This window comes from Prionailurus viverrinus, unplaced genomic scaffold (genome assembly GCF_022837055.1).
Source record: "Prionailurus viverrinus isolate Anna unplaced genomic scaffold, UM_Priviv_1.0 scaffold_71, whole genome shotgun sequence".
In the NCBI taxonomy this organism is placed as follows: domain Eukaryota; kingdom Metazoa; phylum Chordata; class Mammalia; order Carnivora; family Felidae; genus Prionailurus; species Prionailurus viverrinus.
In genome coordinates, this window is record NW_025927633.1 from 393,569 (window position 1) to 409,022 (window position 15,454).

General features: G+C 43.7%; 1 pseudogene; it reads right to left on the bottom strand.

Moving 5' to 3' along the window:
- Positions 1–3,679: 3,679 nt before the first annotated feature.
- LOC125159858 (uncharacterized) lies at positions 3,680–3,832 on the bottom strand (annotated as a pseudogene).
- Positions 3,833–15,454: the final 11,622 nt, after the last annotated feature.

Below are 15,454 nucleotides of genomic sequence, written 5' to 3' on the forward strand. Positions count from 1 at the left end.
TGGGGGCAACACAATGTCTCATGCCTGGGTTCAGAACATGAGGAACGCCAGCTGGTTGGGGGGGGGGAGGGGGGAAATCCAACAGGGCCTGGGGCAGTGAGGGAGATGACCCCGGGACACCTCCTCACAGGGCGGGCTCTGGAGTTTAGCTGCCAAAGAGCAGCACATTCTCCCTGAAGACATCTGTCTCCATGACAGAACATAATGCTGAGCCCCACAATTCCAGTAGAAATGACGGATGCCCATCTTTTCGATTGCAATGGCCTCTGCAGAGCTTGACCCCAGGGATGTTGGAGTCTTAGAGTTATGAAACTATGATGCCCATGATACCAGCCCTTTCGGCCCCAGCACTCAGAGCCACTTCACACATCCCCTCTCCCCTGGCTCATCTCACCCCGTTCACATACCCGGACCAGGGCTCCACTTTTCTCCTTGTACTTCCTCTTTGTCTCTGTTTCTCTCTAACCACACCTCTCTGTGTTTCTTTCTTTCACTCTCTAGGTCTTGCCCAATTCCCCTATCACTCATCCAGTTTCTCTCTCCTTACCTCTTTGTCCACCTCTCCCCAGGCTTCAGGCTATCTGCTCTGTGCTTGCAGCCCTGTCCAGGAGCACAGGGAACTCCTGTCTCTCTCTCTCTCGTCATGTTTTGTCCCAGGCCCTGATCAAAATGGAGGAGAATCCCCCATACAGCAGCTGCTCATATTGACATTTGCTAAAGCAATGCTGGCAGAATGTGGACAGCCAGACATTTACCGTTGGTGGCCCAGCCATGACCCAAAAGCTGCTGGAGGGCTGGCTGCTTCCCTAAGCTGGAAGGAAAAAAAAGCTCACAGGGTTCAGGGTCCCTGATGTAGATTGGATTGGCTGATGTAGAAGGAGCCGTATGCTTACACCCAACTCTCCCTGGATTGTGTTGAAGGAACCTTTCTCAGACCATGGTCCTCTGCCCTCCCCATGCCTCAATATGGCTTCAGGGGGAGCTTTATGGGACACCATGTGACTCGCCACAAAAATTGTGCCATTTGCCCCCTTGGAGGCCACCTGGATTGGTGCTATTGGTAGCAGCTGGTAAGGTGCACAAGGGCGCAAAAGCTGAATTAATGCAGGGCCTCCTTACTGGTCTCCTGAATCCATTCCTCACCATCAGAAGAGACCCTTTCCTGGAGACAGACACCTGCCCTGCTCATCAGCACAAACCACATCAACTAGCACATGTGCCATGTGCTCATGAGCATCAATCTATACATGAACAACCACCACCATATCTCCCTAAAGGATGTATCCAACCCCTCAGATGGAACTATTGGTCCCTTCCAGGCAATACAACCCCAAACAATGATCTGTCTTCGTACACCAATACTATACATTCTACCTGTTTGTTAACTGCATATACAAGAACGCCAAAGTGTACACTTGATGGGGAATGAGTGTCGATTTTCCTGGAGGCAGACGCTGACATAGAAACACAACTATGACAAGTGTATTAGGGGATATTAGGAAGGACAATGTGGAGGGGACGGGGTGGACAGGGAAAGCATTCAGACCAAGGGGTAGATTAGACCCCATCTCTAAATATATAATAACCACAGCTGGTTTGTAATGGTTCAGTGTGCTCTTCAAATTTCAAACTGATTGCCCTCTATGTCAAAGTGATTGAGTTATTGCAAAGGGATCTTCTGTTCTTCTATATGCGTTTTTTCTTCTTCGATACATCTGTGGCCTTGGATGAGCACATATTTGTCAGGGTGCATTTGTGTGTCTACCTGTAATGGAAGAGGATTATCTTCAGATCCCTGAACATCCATATTCTCATACTTATCTTTTCCTTCCTTGTAAAGTAGGACCTGAATTTTAATAGAAAACACACAGGAATCTTTGTTGCATCCTTTGAAACTAGAATTGCCAATCTCTCAGCCTCAGGCATTATACCCTTAGTTTCATGAAATTGAATGAACATCTGTTGATGATCTTCTCTGTGCAGATACATTCGTTTCCACGCTGAAAAGGGTGAGTGCTCACTCATCCCATATATTTTACAAATTCCTCATGTGCTTAACCACCTCTTCATCGCGCTGACCTCAGAGATCAACATTATCCCTGCTTCTCAGATCACAAAGCTGATGCTCTGAGTTGAGGCTCTCCCCACTGAGAGCTGGCATTAGGTCTGAGACAAGAGGAACACACGCAAAGCCTCAGGAAATTGTGAGGGAAGTGTCGGAGATGCAAACCTTCAGGCAGGGTGGTGAAAGTAGGTTCAGGGTTGCGGTGACAGGAGTCCAGCAGGGGCATTTCCTGGTCAACCCTGAATTCCCCGCTAAGAGTGTGACTCAGGCTGAAGCCAAGGAAGCCACACAGCTAATCTACAACCTTTCGTCGCATTTAGTCTCACAGAGATACACACACTTAGGCACAGCCCAACATATGTATGGCCTAAGAAACTTGAGGAATCTTAACAGTGTTTCAGTCAGCAGCACCCTTGCATTGAAAAGCCTGTGAGGCCATCTCTACATCTTCTCAGAGACTCAACAAGACAGTAGATGAATATGCTGAACATGTCAACTCATACTGTTCAGATCATCTTACAAATAGTCGAGGTGGAGGTCACTGAGGGCACCAATGAGCTGGTGGTGACTTATAGAGTCCATGAACAGTGATAAAGGGGATCTGTGGGGGAGGGCATGCAGGGTGGACCTGGTAAAAGAGGAGGTCCTCTTGCAACCATAAGGACCTACAGAACAGAAGCGACAGGTATGTTGGTATGACAGACAGAAGTAGAACGCCCACAGGAGCTGAAACACAATGAAGCAGGTGTCAGCACCTGGCCCCTTGTTCATTCACGGGTTCTAGTAGAATGCAGCATCAGTGCCAGAAAACTCTACCCTCCCACGAGATCCCACTTACAACCTGAAGGTCTCACGAGGACCTCCTATGAGGTCCCACCTACAGCCTGAAGGTACCAGATGCACAAGGAGAAACTACTGTCTCCACACATCACTGCACATGGTTACAAATGCAGAAAGCCAAGGAATCCTATTCTTGAAGATTGATGGCAGTAATGCCAGTCTAATAAAGGAACGTATTCCAGAGAGGCAGGCATCTGTGTTCAGGACACCCCTCTTCCACCAGATCTGCAGACTTTTTACTTACACATTGAGAACAGACAAAACATGAAGGAATGAAAGAAAAGCCCAGCACCACACAGAGATTCAGGGCCACCCCAGGGTCAAAGCTCAAATTGCCATCCCATTCATGTCCTTACTCTGCTTCCCTCACTGACAAAGACATCTTCTGTGCAAGGGCACAGAGACCTTTGAGGAGATGGGGATTCCTGGAGTCCTGCAGGGGGCCTAGAAATGTGTTTTCTGAGAGAAACACGTTACCTGTGCACATTCATGGTCTTAAGAGTGTTTACCTTAATTCACAGGTAATTCAGCTTTTAAATACAATATGAATTGCAGAGCTATTTTGTCCCATTGTAAAAGGGAGGTAGAAATTCTACGTAAAAGAATGAACAGAAACATGTCTCAATTTCAGGTGTAAAACTCCCATAAGGCATCATGAGACAAAGTACCAGTTGCAACTGTTCCTGGGACACAATTGAACCTGCTCATATAAATACAACTGAAGAACTCTGTGAGTTACTGGCCCTGCAGGTAATCACTGATTCTCTCCCTTCACGACTGAAGTTCCACGTACATTTTCGATTACACATGCCGCTTCTGAAAATTCAGAGTATTTCCACCTAGGGGACAACTGGAGAAATTCTCGATGAGCAATAATCGCGCCTCGGATAAACCTCATTGGCTATGATACTGCCACTGCGCAAAGCTTGGGAGAACTTCTCTATTGCACATTGACCAACACAGAAGGACCAGTAATGAGTTCTGAAATTTAACTAAGAACCCTCAACACTGCACAAAGCACACAATATAATGTTGGAAAGTGTTGTTATCTTTTCCAGTCACGAGGCTCATAGCAGACATTCTGAACAAATTCATGGCCTACTATGAAATAGGAAAAAAAATGAAAATAATCAGGATAATCCCATGCAAAGAAAGTGAGAAAGGTGTCCCATGCTCCAGAAGACTTGAGGGTGCAGTGAAGTGTCATTCTCCTCAAGTTATTTCCACAAACACAAAGTGATAGCCACGTGGTCCTCCACCTCCACACACTTGTGGCGTCCAGAGGCACTAGCTAACATGATGATCTTAAACTGGAGAAGTCTGGAGGCTTGTGAGGATGTAAATCAAACAGTAAAAATACCAGAGGGCATAGAAAACCAGACAAGGTCAGATAAATTTTCCAGAAAGCATTGCAACTGAAATAGGCAACAGAATTTACCTTGTCTTTCTCTGCATCCATGGTAGAGACACAACTGATATTCCCCATGGGAGTTGCACCATGTCCTAGGTCTCATAAAAGATGGAGGGGGATGGAAGTTGATTCTGACTTGCATAGACTGTGTGCAAGAAAAACAAACCATCCGCAACAGGTTTCATTATATTCAACTCTTTCACATTCTCATGTCCCGTACTAGGGGCAGAGGGTTTTTCAGGTGCCTCAGGTGACCCTTGAGGACAAGAGGGAGATCTGATCCTGTCCTTTGAGGAAGGTCTACATGGCCCTGGTTCAGGAGTTTTTATAACTAATCAAGCATCTGTGAACAGTTCAGGTCTCAACTAGCTAGAAATAAAGTTAGGGGTGTGTTTCATCCCTCAGAGAGCCCAGCACATGGTCTCTGTACAAGCTACATCCTAGGGAGTCAGCATGTATAAGGCCTCTTTCCTTCTCAGAGACATGTGTTGCCCAGCTCACTGGGTGGAAACGACTGCCCATTTCATTCATTTCCTGAGAAATTTGAAGCACATTACACTGTCCTCACTCAGGCTAACCTGAAAGCCCTGTGGTGCCATCACTGCATCCTCTCCAAACACTCAACAAGTAAAAAGACAAAACGTGTTTTATAAGTCAACTCATACTGTTTCAATCATCTTTCCAGATGGTGGAGGTGGAGGGTGAGGTCCCAGAGGCCACCAGGTTGGAGAAGTTGGTGGTGGCCCAAAGACCCTGGATGGTGATAAAGAGCAGCCCAACGGGGTATGACACGGAGGGCACTTCTGAGAAAGGAGGAACTGTTCTGGAAGCCATTTTGACATGCCGGACAGAAATTAAACTTTTGAGATGTGTTAGAGTAAAAGGTGAAAAATCCAACACCAACACTAACATACCTGAACCCCAGTGAAGCCGGAATGGCACCTCTCTCCTTCCCCTCCACCTGGTTTCAACAGGGCAGCATTACTGCCACAAAACTCCACCCTTCCCAATGGGTCCAACCTAGAGCTTCTAGGCATTTGTGGAGACAAAGCAGTGCATTGCTGGCAGCAAGCATGGTACTAGCTGTGCCTGAAAATGTAGGGAAGGAAGTGGCTACTCTTAAAGCATCAGGGGGATAATTACAGACTACTAAAGAAAGTCTGTTTCACACACACAGGCTTCTATTTCCAGGACTACTCTCTATCCAGCCCTTCACCACTTCAACAGCTACGTCTTGGCATAATAAGAGCTGAAATGGTGAGGAAGAATTTTGTTTTCATATCATTCGTTTACATCTTTAATCCATTTCAAGTTAATTCTTGGAGTGATGTAACATAAGGTGCTAAGCTTTAATCTTATACATGTGACTATCCAATTTTCCCAGCTCCAGTTATTCAAGAGACTACTCTTCTCCACTGAGTATTCTTGACTCCCTTGTCAAATACTAGTTGACTGTGCATGCATGGCTTTAGTTTGGGCTCTCAATTTCCATTCCATTGCCTTGTGTGTGTGTGCCTATGCCAATGACATAACTGATTTCTTTGTGTTAGAATGCAGCTTGAAATCAAGAAGTGTGATGCCACCTGTTTTGTTCTTTCTTGCATTGGCTACTTGGGGTCTTTTTGTGGTTCCAAATACATTTGAAGATATGTGTTTCTAATTGCATAAAACTTACATCCATTGGATGTTCTTTCCTGCTTTGTCAAAGATGAGTTGGCCATACGTTTGTGGGTCTAGTTCTGGGGTTTCTATTCTATTCCATTGGTCTATGTGTCTGTTTTTGTGCCAGCTATACTGTTTTCAAGCCCAGCGATTAATTTTATGACTATTATTCTAAAATTCACTTTCTGTTATATTATTTACATTCTTTTTGTCAGCTCCTTAGCTGTTGTTATTTCCTGGAGATTCTTCTGAGGGGAATTCTTCCGCTTGGTCATTTTGGATAGTCCCTGGTGTGGTGAGGACCTGCAGGGCACTTCTCCTGTGCTGTGGTGTATAACTGGAGTTGGTGGGCGGAGTCTCCTGTTTCTTTCATACAAATTGAATTTCTTCCATTTCTGCACACAGGTTTTACAGTTTTCTGTAGAGAGGTCTTTCACTTCCTTAGCTAAATTTGTTCCTATAAATTTTATTGGTTTTGATGCTATTGTAAATGGGATTGTTTTCTTTCCCTCTTAGATAATTTGGTTAGTGTATAGGAATGCTACAGAATTTGATCTGTGACTTTCTATTTTGGAACTTTATTGCATTTCTTGATTAGATAGGAACAGGTTCTTTTACATTAAACTTTTTATTTCATTCCTTTACCTTATTTTTAAAAAATCATGTTATTTGGGAATAGCTGACACACTGTGTTACATTAGTTTCAGATGAACAACATAGTGATGGGACAAGTGTATACATGCTGCTACGCTAACACAGGTGTAGCTATCGTCTCTCACCATGCATCACCACTCCAGTACCATTCTCTATTTTCCCTATGCTATGTCTTCTACCTGTGATTTATTCATTCCATAAACAGAAGCCTGCATCAACCAATCCCCTTCACATATCTAGGGCATCCTTGTCTTGTGCCTGATCTTAGAGGAAAATCTTTCACAATCTCACTATTGAGTATGATGTTAGCTGTGGGCTTCACATACATGGCCTTTCTTATGTTGAGATATGTTCCTTCTACACAGAATTCTAAAGAGATTTTTAGCACAAATGGATACCAAATTTTCTCAGAACTTTTTTTTTCTGTGTCTATTGACATCGTCACATGAGTTTTCTTTTTAATTTTTAAAATGTATTTATTTATTTTAGGTTAAATTTATTTATGTATTTCTTTAGAATTTATTTGTTCAAGTGTTTAATTAAATTCCAGTTGGTTAACATACAGTGTAGTGTTAGTTTCAGGTATAGAATGTAGTCATCCATCACTTACATACAACACCAAGTGTTCCTCACTACTAGCGCCCTCCTTAGCCCATCACCCATTAAACCCATCCCCCTGCCCACCTCCCTTCTAGTAACCCTGCCTTTGCTATTTATACTTAAGATTCTGGTTTCTGGTTGATTTTTTTTCATTCAAGTATGTGAGGAGTCACATTTATTGATTTGCATTTCTGAAACATCCTTCCTTTACAGGGAAAAAAGCCCTTCATCACGGTCAATGATCCTTTTAAGGTGATGCTGAATTTGGTTTGCTTGTATATTATTGGGAATTATTCATCTATATTCATCACGGGGATACTGGCCTATAGTTTTCTGTTCAAGTAGTATCCTTTTCTGGCTTCCTACCAGGGTATTCCAGTCTCATGAAATGAGTTTGGAGGTGTTTATCCCTTTTTAATCAGTGAGAGGACTGCTGTTAGTTTCTTCTACAACGGTTGTTCAAATTCACCAGTGAATGCACCTGTTCCTGGGCTTTTCTTCCCTGAGAGAATTTCCATTACTAACTCAATTTACTTGCATTGGTTATCTTCTTGTATTGATGCAGTCTTCCTTTAATGGGTCTGTGCAAACCTTCTATATCTTCCTAATACAGTCTTGGTAGGTTGTGTGTTTCTAAGAACCTATCCATTTCTTCTAGGTAAGTGGTTTGCTGGCATCTAATTTGCACATAGTCGCCTCTTTGTTTCCTTTATATTTCTTTGGTATCAGGTGTAATGTCTTCTCTTTTATTTATAGTTATTTTGAATTGGGTCGTCTCTCTGTCTTAGCATAGTCTATGTATAGTCTTGACAATTTTGTTTCACTCTTTCGAAAACCCACTGTTGGTCTTCTTCCTATTTTCTATTGATTTCATGGTCTCTATTTCATTGGTTTCCACTCTCATATGTATTCCTTTCTCCGTTTTGAGAACATTGGACGTAGATTGTTGTCTTTTTCTAGTTCTTTGAAATTAAAGGTAGGTTGTTCATTTGAGTCCCGAATGTATCCTCCACGCATGCAAATCCAGTGACTCATCAGAGAAGCTTCAATAGGTCTTTCCTGTCCTATTTCTCATTCTGAGAATTCTGACAAATGGAACCAGAAAATTTATTTGAAGACACAATAGATGAAAACTTCCTTCAATCGGGGAAGGAAACAGATTCAGAAGCAGGAGGCACAAAGAACCCCCAAAATATTCAGCAGAAGCAGATCTACACCAAGTCATGTAGTAATTAAAACCCAAAATGTCATGATCAAGAAAAATTTTAACAGCAGGAAAAGAAAAGATGACAGTTACCTACAAGAAAAAACCCCATAAGTTTATCACTGGATGTTTTTCAGAAGAAAGTTTGAAACCGTAAGTGAGCAGCAGGTATGGTAAAGTTGCTGAATGGAAAACATCTGCAGCCAAAGAGAGTCTATCCACAACACTATCATTCAGATGGAAGGACAGATCAAGAGGTTGCCAAATAAATACTAAGCGAGTTCACAAGCCACAAACCACCCCCGCAAGAAACGTTAAAGGAGACTCTTTAAGTGGAAAAGAAACACCTAAAGTGACAGTATTAAAGTGCGAAACGCAAAAGCAATAAAAATGAATATATCTGTAAAACATCAGCCAAGGTATCCACGATATGAAAGGTTTTGAAATATGACACTACATATCTACAACACGGGGAGGAGAGGAGTAAAGAACTGGTTCAAGCTTCAACAACTATCAACTTAATATAGACTTCTATATGCAGAAGTGGTTAGGTACAAACCTAATAATAACCACAAATCAAACACCACTAATACATATGCAGAGTATAAAGACAAGCAATTTCAACTGCACTACTAAATAAACCCAGCAAACCATAGAAAAGAGAAAGAGAAGAAAGGATCAGACAGATTCAGAAACAACCAACATCAAGTAATAAAAGGACAACTGTATGTCTATCAATTACTTTGAACGGAAACAGAATACATGCTCAAATCAAAGGCACTGGGTGACAGATAGGGGCACCTGGATGGCTCCATCGCTTGAGATTTCGACTCTTGATTTGGGCTCAGGCTATGATCCCAGGATCCTGGGATTGAGTCCCAACTGAGCTCTGCACTGAGCTTGAGATTTGCTTAAGATACATCCTCACTCTCATTCTCTCTCGCTCTCCTTCTATCTTCCCCCACTCCCCCACCCTGCCATCCCATGCCTGTGCACTCTCTCTTCATAATAAAAGGCACTGGGTGATAGAATGAATAAAATATAGGACCCATCTATCTTCTACCTACAAGAGGCTAACTATAGAACTAAAGTATCAAAAGAAAACTGCAGTAGCCATACCTATATCAGAAAAAAATAGATTTAAAAAGAAAACTGTAACAAGAGACAATGAAGGACACTATAATAATAAAAGGTACAATCCAAAAAAAGATAGAACAATTGTAAACATATACGCACTCAACCTGAGAGCATCCAAGTACACAAAACAGTCAAAACCTAAAGTATTGATAGTCATACAATCATAGTAGGGCACTTTAACACTCCAATGATACCCATGGAGAGATCATTCCATCAGAAAATCAACAAGGAAGTAGTGACTTTGAATGATAGAGTAGACCAGATGGACTTAACCGATATATTTAGGACATTCCATCCTAAAACAGCACCATACTCATTCTTTTCACATGCACATGGAAAATTCCCCACACTCAATAAAATATTAGGTCATAAAACAAGCCAAAACAAAATCAAACCAATCGACGTCATACCATGTGTCTTTTCAGACCACAATGCTATGAAAGTAGAAGTCTCCAACAAGAAAAAAAAAATCTGCAAAAGGCACAAAAACATGGAAGTTAAACAGCATGCTCCTAAACAATCAATGGGTCAACCAAGAAATCAAAGATGAAATCGAAATAACATGGAAACAAATGAAAATGAAAACACAACAATCCAAACTTCTGTAAAGCAAGAAAACTAGTTCTAACAGGGAAGCTTATAGCAATACAGGTCTGCCTCAGGAAAAAACAAAAAACAAAATACCCTGAAGTAAACTCCATAACCTTATAACTATAAAAGCCAGACAAAGGACAACAAACAAAACCCCCAAACAGCAGCATGAAGAAAATAATTAAAAGCAGAGGAGAAATAAGTGATATAGAAGGTAAAACTACAGTAGAACAAGGTAAGTGAAATTAGGAGCTGCTTCAATGAAAAGAACATTGAAATTGATAAGCCCTAGCCAGACTAATCAGAAAACAGAAATGACACCTATAAATAACAATGACAGAGAACAACCAACACCACAGAAATACAAACAATTGTAAGAGAATATTATGAGAAACTATATGCCAACAAGCTGGACAAACCAGATTATATGGATCAATTCCTAGAAACATGGAACTTACCAAAACTGAAGCAGAATGAAATCAAAAATTTGAACAGATGGTTTACTAGCAAGAAGACAGATTCAGTAATCAAATGTCACCTAAGAGACAACAGTCCAGGACCGGACGTCTTCACAAGCACATTCTATCAAACATCTGAAGAAAAGTTGATGTCTATACTTGTCAAACTATTCCAGAAAATAGAACAGGAAAGAAAATATCCAAATTAATTCAGCATTACCCTGATACCAAAACCAGATAAAGACACCACGAAAAAACAAAACTATGGGTCCGTATCGTTCAAGCACACAGATGCAAATGTCCTCAACCAAGATTTGGCAAACAGAATCTAACAACGTACTCAAAAAAAAAGTCCACCAGAATAAAATGGGTGGTGAATGTAAAACTGAGGCAGGTCTACGAATCTCTGAATGAGAAAATGGGCCAAAAAAGAAACATAAAAAAAAGTGGAAATGTATCAGACAGGGGATCTAAGCATCAATTTTCATAGAGATACACTATGCTCAGGCTTTTTCTTCTAAACTTGGCTCACAATGCTTGCTTAGTACAATCTTTCCCACACTGAGAAGGGGCATTGGTAAGTTCTTTGACCAGCAGCAGTCTCAGAGGGATGGCGTGAATCAGCTTTTAGTAAAAACTGCAATCAATTTAAAAGTATTTCAGTTTTTCACGAGTTCATGAGAAATTAAAAAACATGCCAAATCTCACCTGAAAAAGACATAAGGTAACTAGTATGTTTTTAAGATATTATTGATGAGATTCCTTCCAACGAAGACAAGAAAGGATAACTGTAACAAATTCTGACGCAGGAATAATATTGAATATTCAAATAACGGGAGGTTCCTGACACAAAGTACCTGTCAGGTTTTCAGTTGTTTTCAGCGACTACAACATTGTTGGGGGACAGATACCCACTGAAAATTATAAAAGCATGTATGATGTGGAGGGCACATTGTGTTTTTACCTCTGGCTCTGCTTCCAGCAGGACTTGGAAGAGTGGGTCCCAGCTGATTCTTCTAGAAGGTCCTGAGAGTCAACATTTGGTGTCTTTACTTCCAAAGTGAAAGCGACTCCTGTTCCTCCGTATTTGTGACAGGATTTCTCCCCCAAAACAATTTTGAATCTGGAACAACAACAACAAAAAAAAACCCAGCCTCTCTGACGTGGCATCGTGGGACCCCCTGAATCCACACATCCTTGACTGAAATACATCTTGTTCACATACCGGCAGGGGAAATGAGGAAAAAACCACGGACAGCCCTGAGAATGCAAGGGACTGTGCTGCTCACTGACCATCCAGCGCTTCCTGGAAGCTGCCCAGCACCCATCCCCAGTACTCAGCCCCACCACTGAGGAGACTGCAAGTGGCTGGGAAGCCTCCAGAGTCTCCCCCAGGCCTGGGGGCGGAGCCTGATGGATACCCAGCTCTGGCTCTTTGCCCACACTCTGAGGCACTGGGTCCTCAGGAGCAAGGAAGCCTTTCCAGCTCTGAGGCACCCTGGATCAGAAAAGCCTAATGGGCGCCTTCTCTGGCTATCGCTGAGCCTGCAGAGGACCGGCCCCTCCATGGGCGTGCTGTGTGCGCGCCCTCTGCTGGCCGCCGTGGGAATTCCTGCAATGTTCAAAGCCATGGCCGCTCAGCTGGAGATACTGAGGGTGTAGCTGGTCCAGTTAAGCCTGTCCTCCAGATTGGGAAGGGTCTTAGTGACAGGGCCTGAGACACAAAGAAATGTTTTCCTTCTCCTTTTTACTGAATAAGGAATGAAACCGAATTTATTGATACAATGATGTAATTTGTAATGCTTTAAGCAGCATTCCCAGAAAGACAGACTGCAAATTGACACATGCTGAATGAACGACAGGCAGTGGTATTTACCATGAAAATACATGGGTTGAATAAAAAATTGACACCCTTGAGAAAGAGATACAGGCTTCCAGCTATGAAATGAATATGTCATTGGGATACAATGTACAGGTTATAGAATATAGTCAACCCTGTAAGAAAATATTGCATGCTTTCACATCATAGCTACGCTTGTCTAGGTATATGGAGAGCATATTGTATACACACAGAATCACGGTGATATACGCCTGAAACTAATACAACATGGTGTGTCTACTATATGTCAATAAAATTTGACAATACTTTAACTTTCTCCTTCACCATTAAAATTTATTTCTAATTGAGAACACATGAAATTCCTTTTACACCATATCCTCTAATGTCACCATCTTGATGTTGAGAGCTTATTTTTCACGGTGTCAATGTGTTTGATGACACAAATGTGACAAGGTCAGAATGCATACCTAGAGGGAGCTACACATCTGTGATGAATTTCCTGCCTCTATATGGGTAATATTTTCTATGAAAAGTGCTTTAGGGATGAAGATGTGTGAAATAAGTTCCATCAGACTCATAGGTAGATAACTGTGCCTTGAAATAATAATTGCCATGTCTTCACAATCACAGGAAGGCTAGGTGAAGACAGAGATTTCTCTTTTCATGTAAGAGAAAGGGGTGGTGTTTTAAACTTCTCACTTACAATCCGCAATCCAGAGATCAGCAGTAGATGTAAGAATAGCAATGCACTATCATGTTGCACATAACTAGTTCTGTTGGAGAAGTGGAGAAGGTACACTAAGGGTGGCTGATTGAACTAAAACAAACTCTGGTCTCTAGCTTAGAGACCCCCTCCTCCGGGTTCTTCTTCCCTTGTTTGCTGCACATTTAACCACCCCCCCCCCCCCACACACACAAATACGGAGGCTGATAACTAAAAATTACCCTTCCTGCTCTCAATCGGGGTTGAGATCTTTGGAGACATACGGTCTCCTCTGAGCCCGCTTGTGTTAAATAAATCTCCAATCCCCCAAGATCTCTGAGTGCCACTTGGTTTTTCCGCCAGTGTTCCAACCTGGTTCCATAACAAATTTGGTTCCCTGAGCAGGAAACCCAACCATGCTGGCTCATTGTTGCCACCAGTTTGGGAGAACAGCGAGGCGGTACCGGAATGAGGGATCATAAGGTAGAGTGAGCAACCTGCCTAAATATCGGCAGTCTCCTTCTCTGTCCCATTCAGGCCAGCACCTCACCGGCATTCCCACCGGACACGAGGAGACTTGGCTGGTGAGGTACTGGGCCCGAGGGTCAGAACCGGTAAGGCTGGGGCCAATCTAGTCAGGGCCGCTCACAAGAGTGGAAGGGGGACCTGTTTACTCCCCAAGACTTCAGAAGCCTCACAGGTAGGGATTCTCTGGTAGGGAATATAATAACATCTGGTGTGTATGTGAATGTGAATGTGCGATTCGGTCTAGCTTGCCTGCTGAGTAAGCTTCTGTGGCTCCACAGACAGGTACCCTTGGGGTCCCTAGGGGCCCATGGAGACTGAGTGGGCCTGTCTGAGATTCCATAATGAATGGCACTGGGTCTGTGGTGATATAAGAATGGCTTCTGATCATGTGTTACAAGGCTGGGACCTCTGGGGCTGAGCGTCACCTGGGTTCCTTCAGAAAATGGCCAGGCAAGCATCTGGCTGGTCTCCTCATTGGAGGGGGCGCCCCTGTCCCTCTGTCTTTGTGACTCCGCCTCACGGGAGAATTGTGGAGTCGGGATGGGGCAAGGAGAGCCAGGCAAAGGTTTTGGCTGCTTTACCCGGAGACTCACCCAGGGAGCCAAAGAAGCGACAGACTGCTCCCCTAATGTTCCCCTCTTCATGACAATTTAGGCTTCCCTCCCCTCCCCTGAGCTTGAAACTCCTCCCCCAGCGGGCTGGCTGCTGCCACTGCTGCCACTGCTGCAGCCTCCCCAGCCAAGGCACTGCCACTGCAGCCACCCATTTTCCTCCCCTCCGTGCCAGACAACCCTCCCCCACAAGGCCCTGTGGCCAGATTGTGCCCTCGGCCAGGTGCAGGTTCTCTCCAGATGCAGGTCCACATAGGTTGATATCAGAGGGTCTCAGGGAGATCACAACAGGGGGCTTATAAGACCATAAATATGCCCAGCAGCAAGGGAGGAGGCCGAGAACCTCCTTAGCAAGGGGTCAATGATCCTACTGCAAGGGGAAAGGACATGAGAAAGAATAAGTGTCCCAACAAGGGAAAGTCCCCAAAACCCAGCAGATATCAGGAGGAACCTCCAGAAGAGGACCTTCCTTATTGGTCTAGCCGAGATAGAACCCAACTAAAAGGAGACACTGACTCTCTCTCCCTGTTCCTCTGCTTAATAGATGTGAGGGATTCTCCCTCATTTCCCAGGTTAACAGCTATAATTCGAGGGTGCCATGGGGCACACTCTGGTCTTTACCTGCTAACAAGCTGCACATGCTGCCTCAAGCCATTTATCTCCATGACTGATACAGAGACAGGACCCCAACACGCCAGGCAAAATGAGGGGCACCCATCTTCTCAAGGGCAATGGCCTGTACAGAGGTTGCCGCAGTGAGGTTGGAGCTTTGCACTCAGGGAACTGTCATGCCCAGGGTTCCTACACATTCTGCCTCCAACACTAAGAGCATCGTCACAGAGCCCCTCCTGGATGGCCCATCGCCCTCTCCACACACTGTGACCAGCTCCATCCTTTCTTCCTTGCCTCCTCTTTGTCACTGCTTCTCTCTATCGTCTCCCTCTGTTTCTTCCTCTCACTCCTTCAGACATGCCCAGTTCCCCCATCACTGACTCATTGTCTCTCTCCCTGCCTGTCTCTTTCTCTGCCTCTCCCCAGGCCCTCATCCTTCTGCTCTATGCAGCCCTGTCCATGAAGCATGGCACCACATGTCCTGTGTCCTCCTCTCTCCTGTCATCTTTTAGCCCATGCCCTGATCACAGTGTATGCG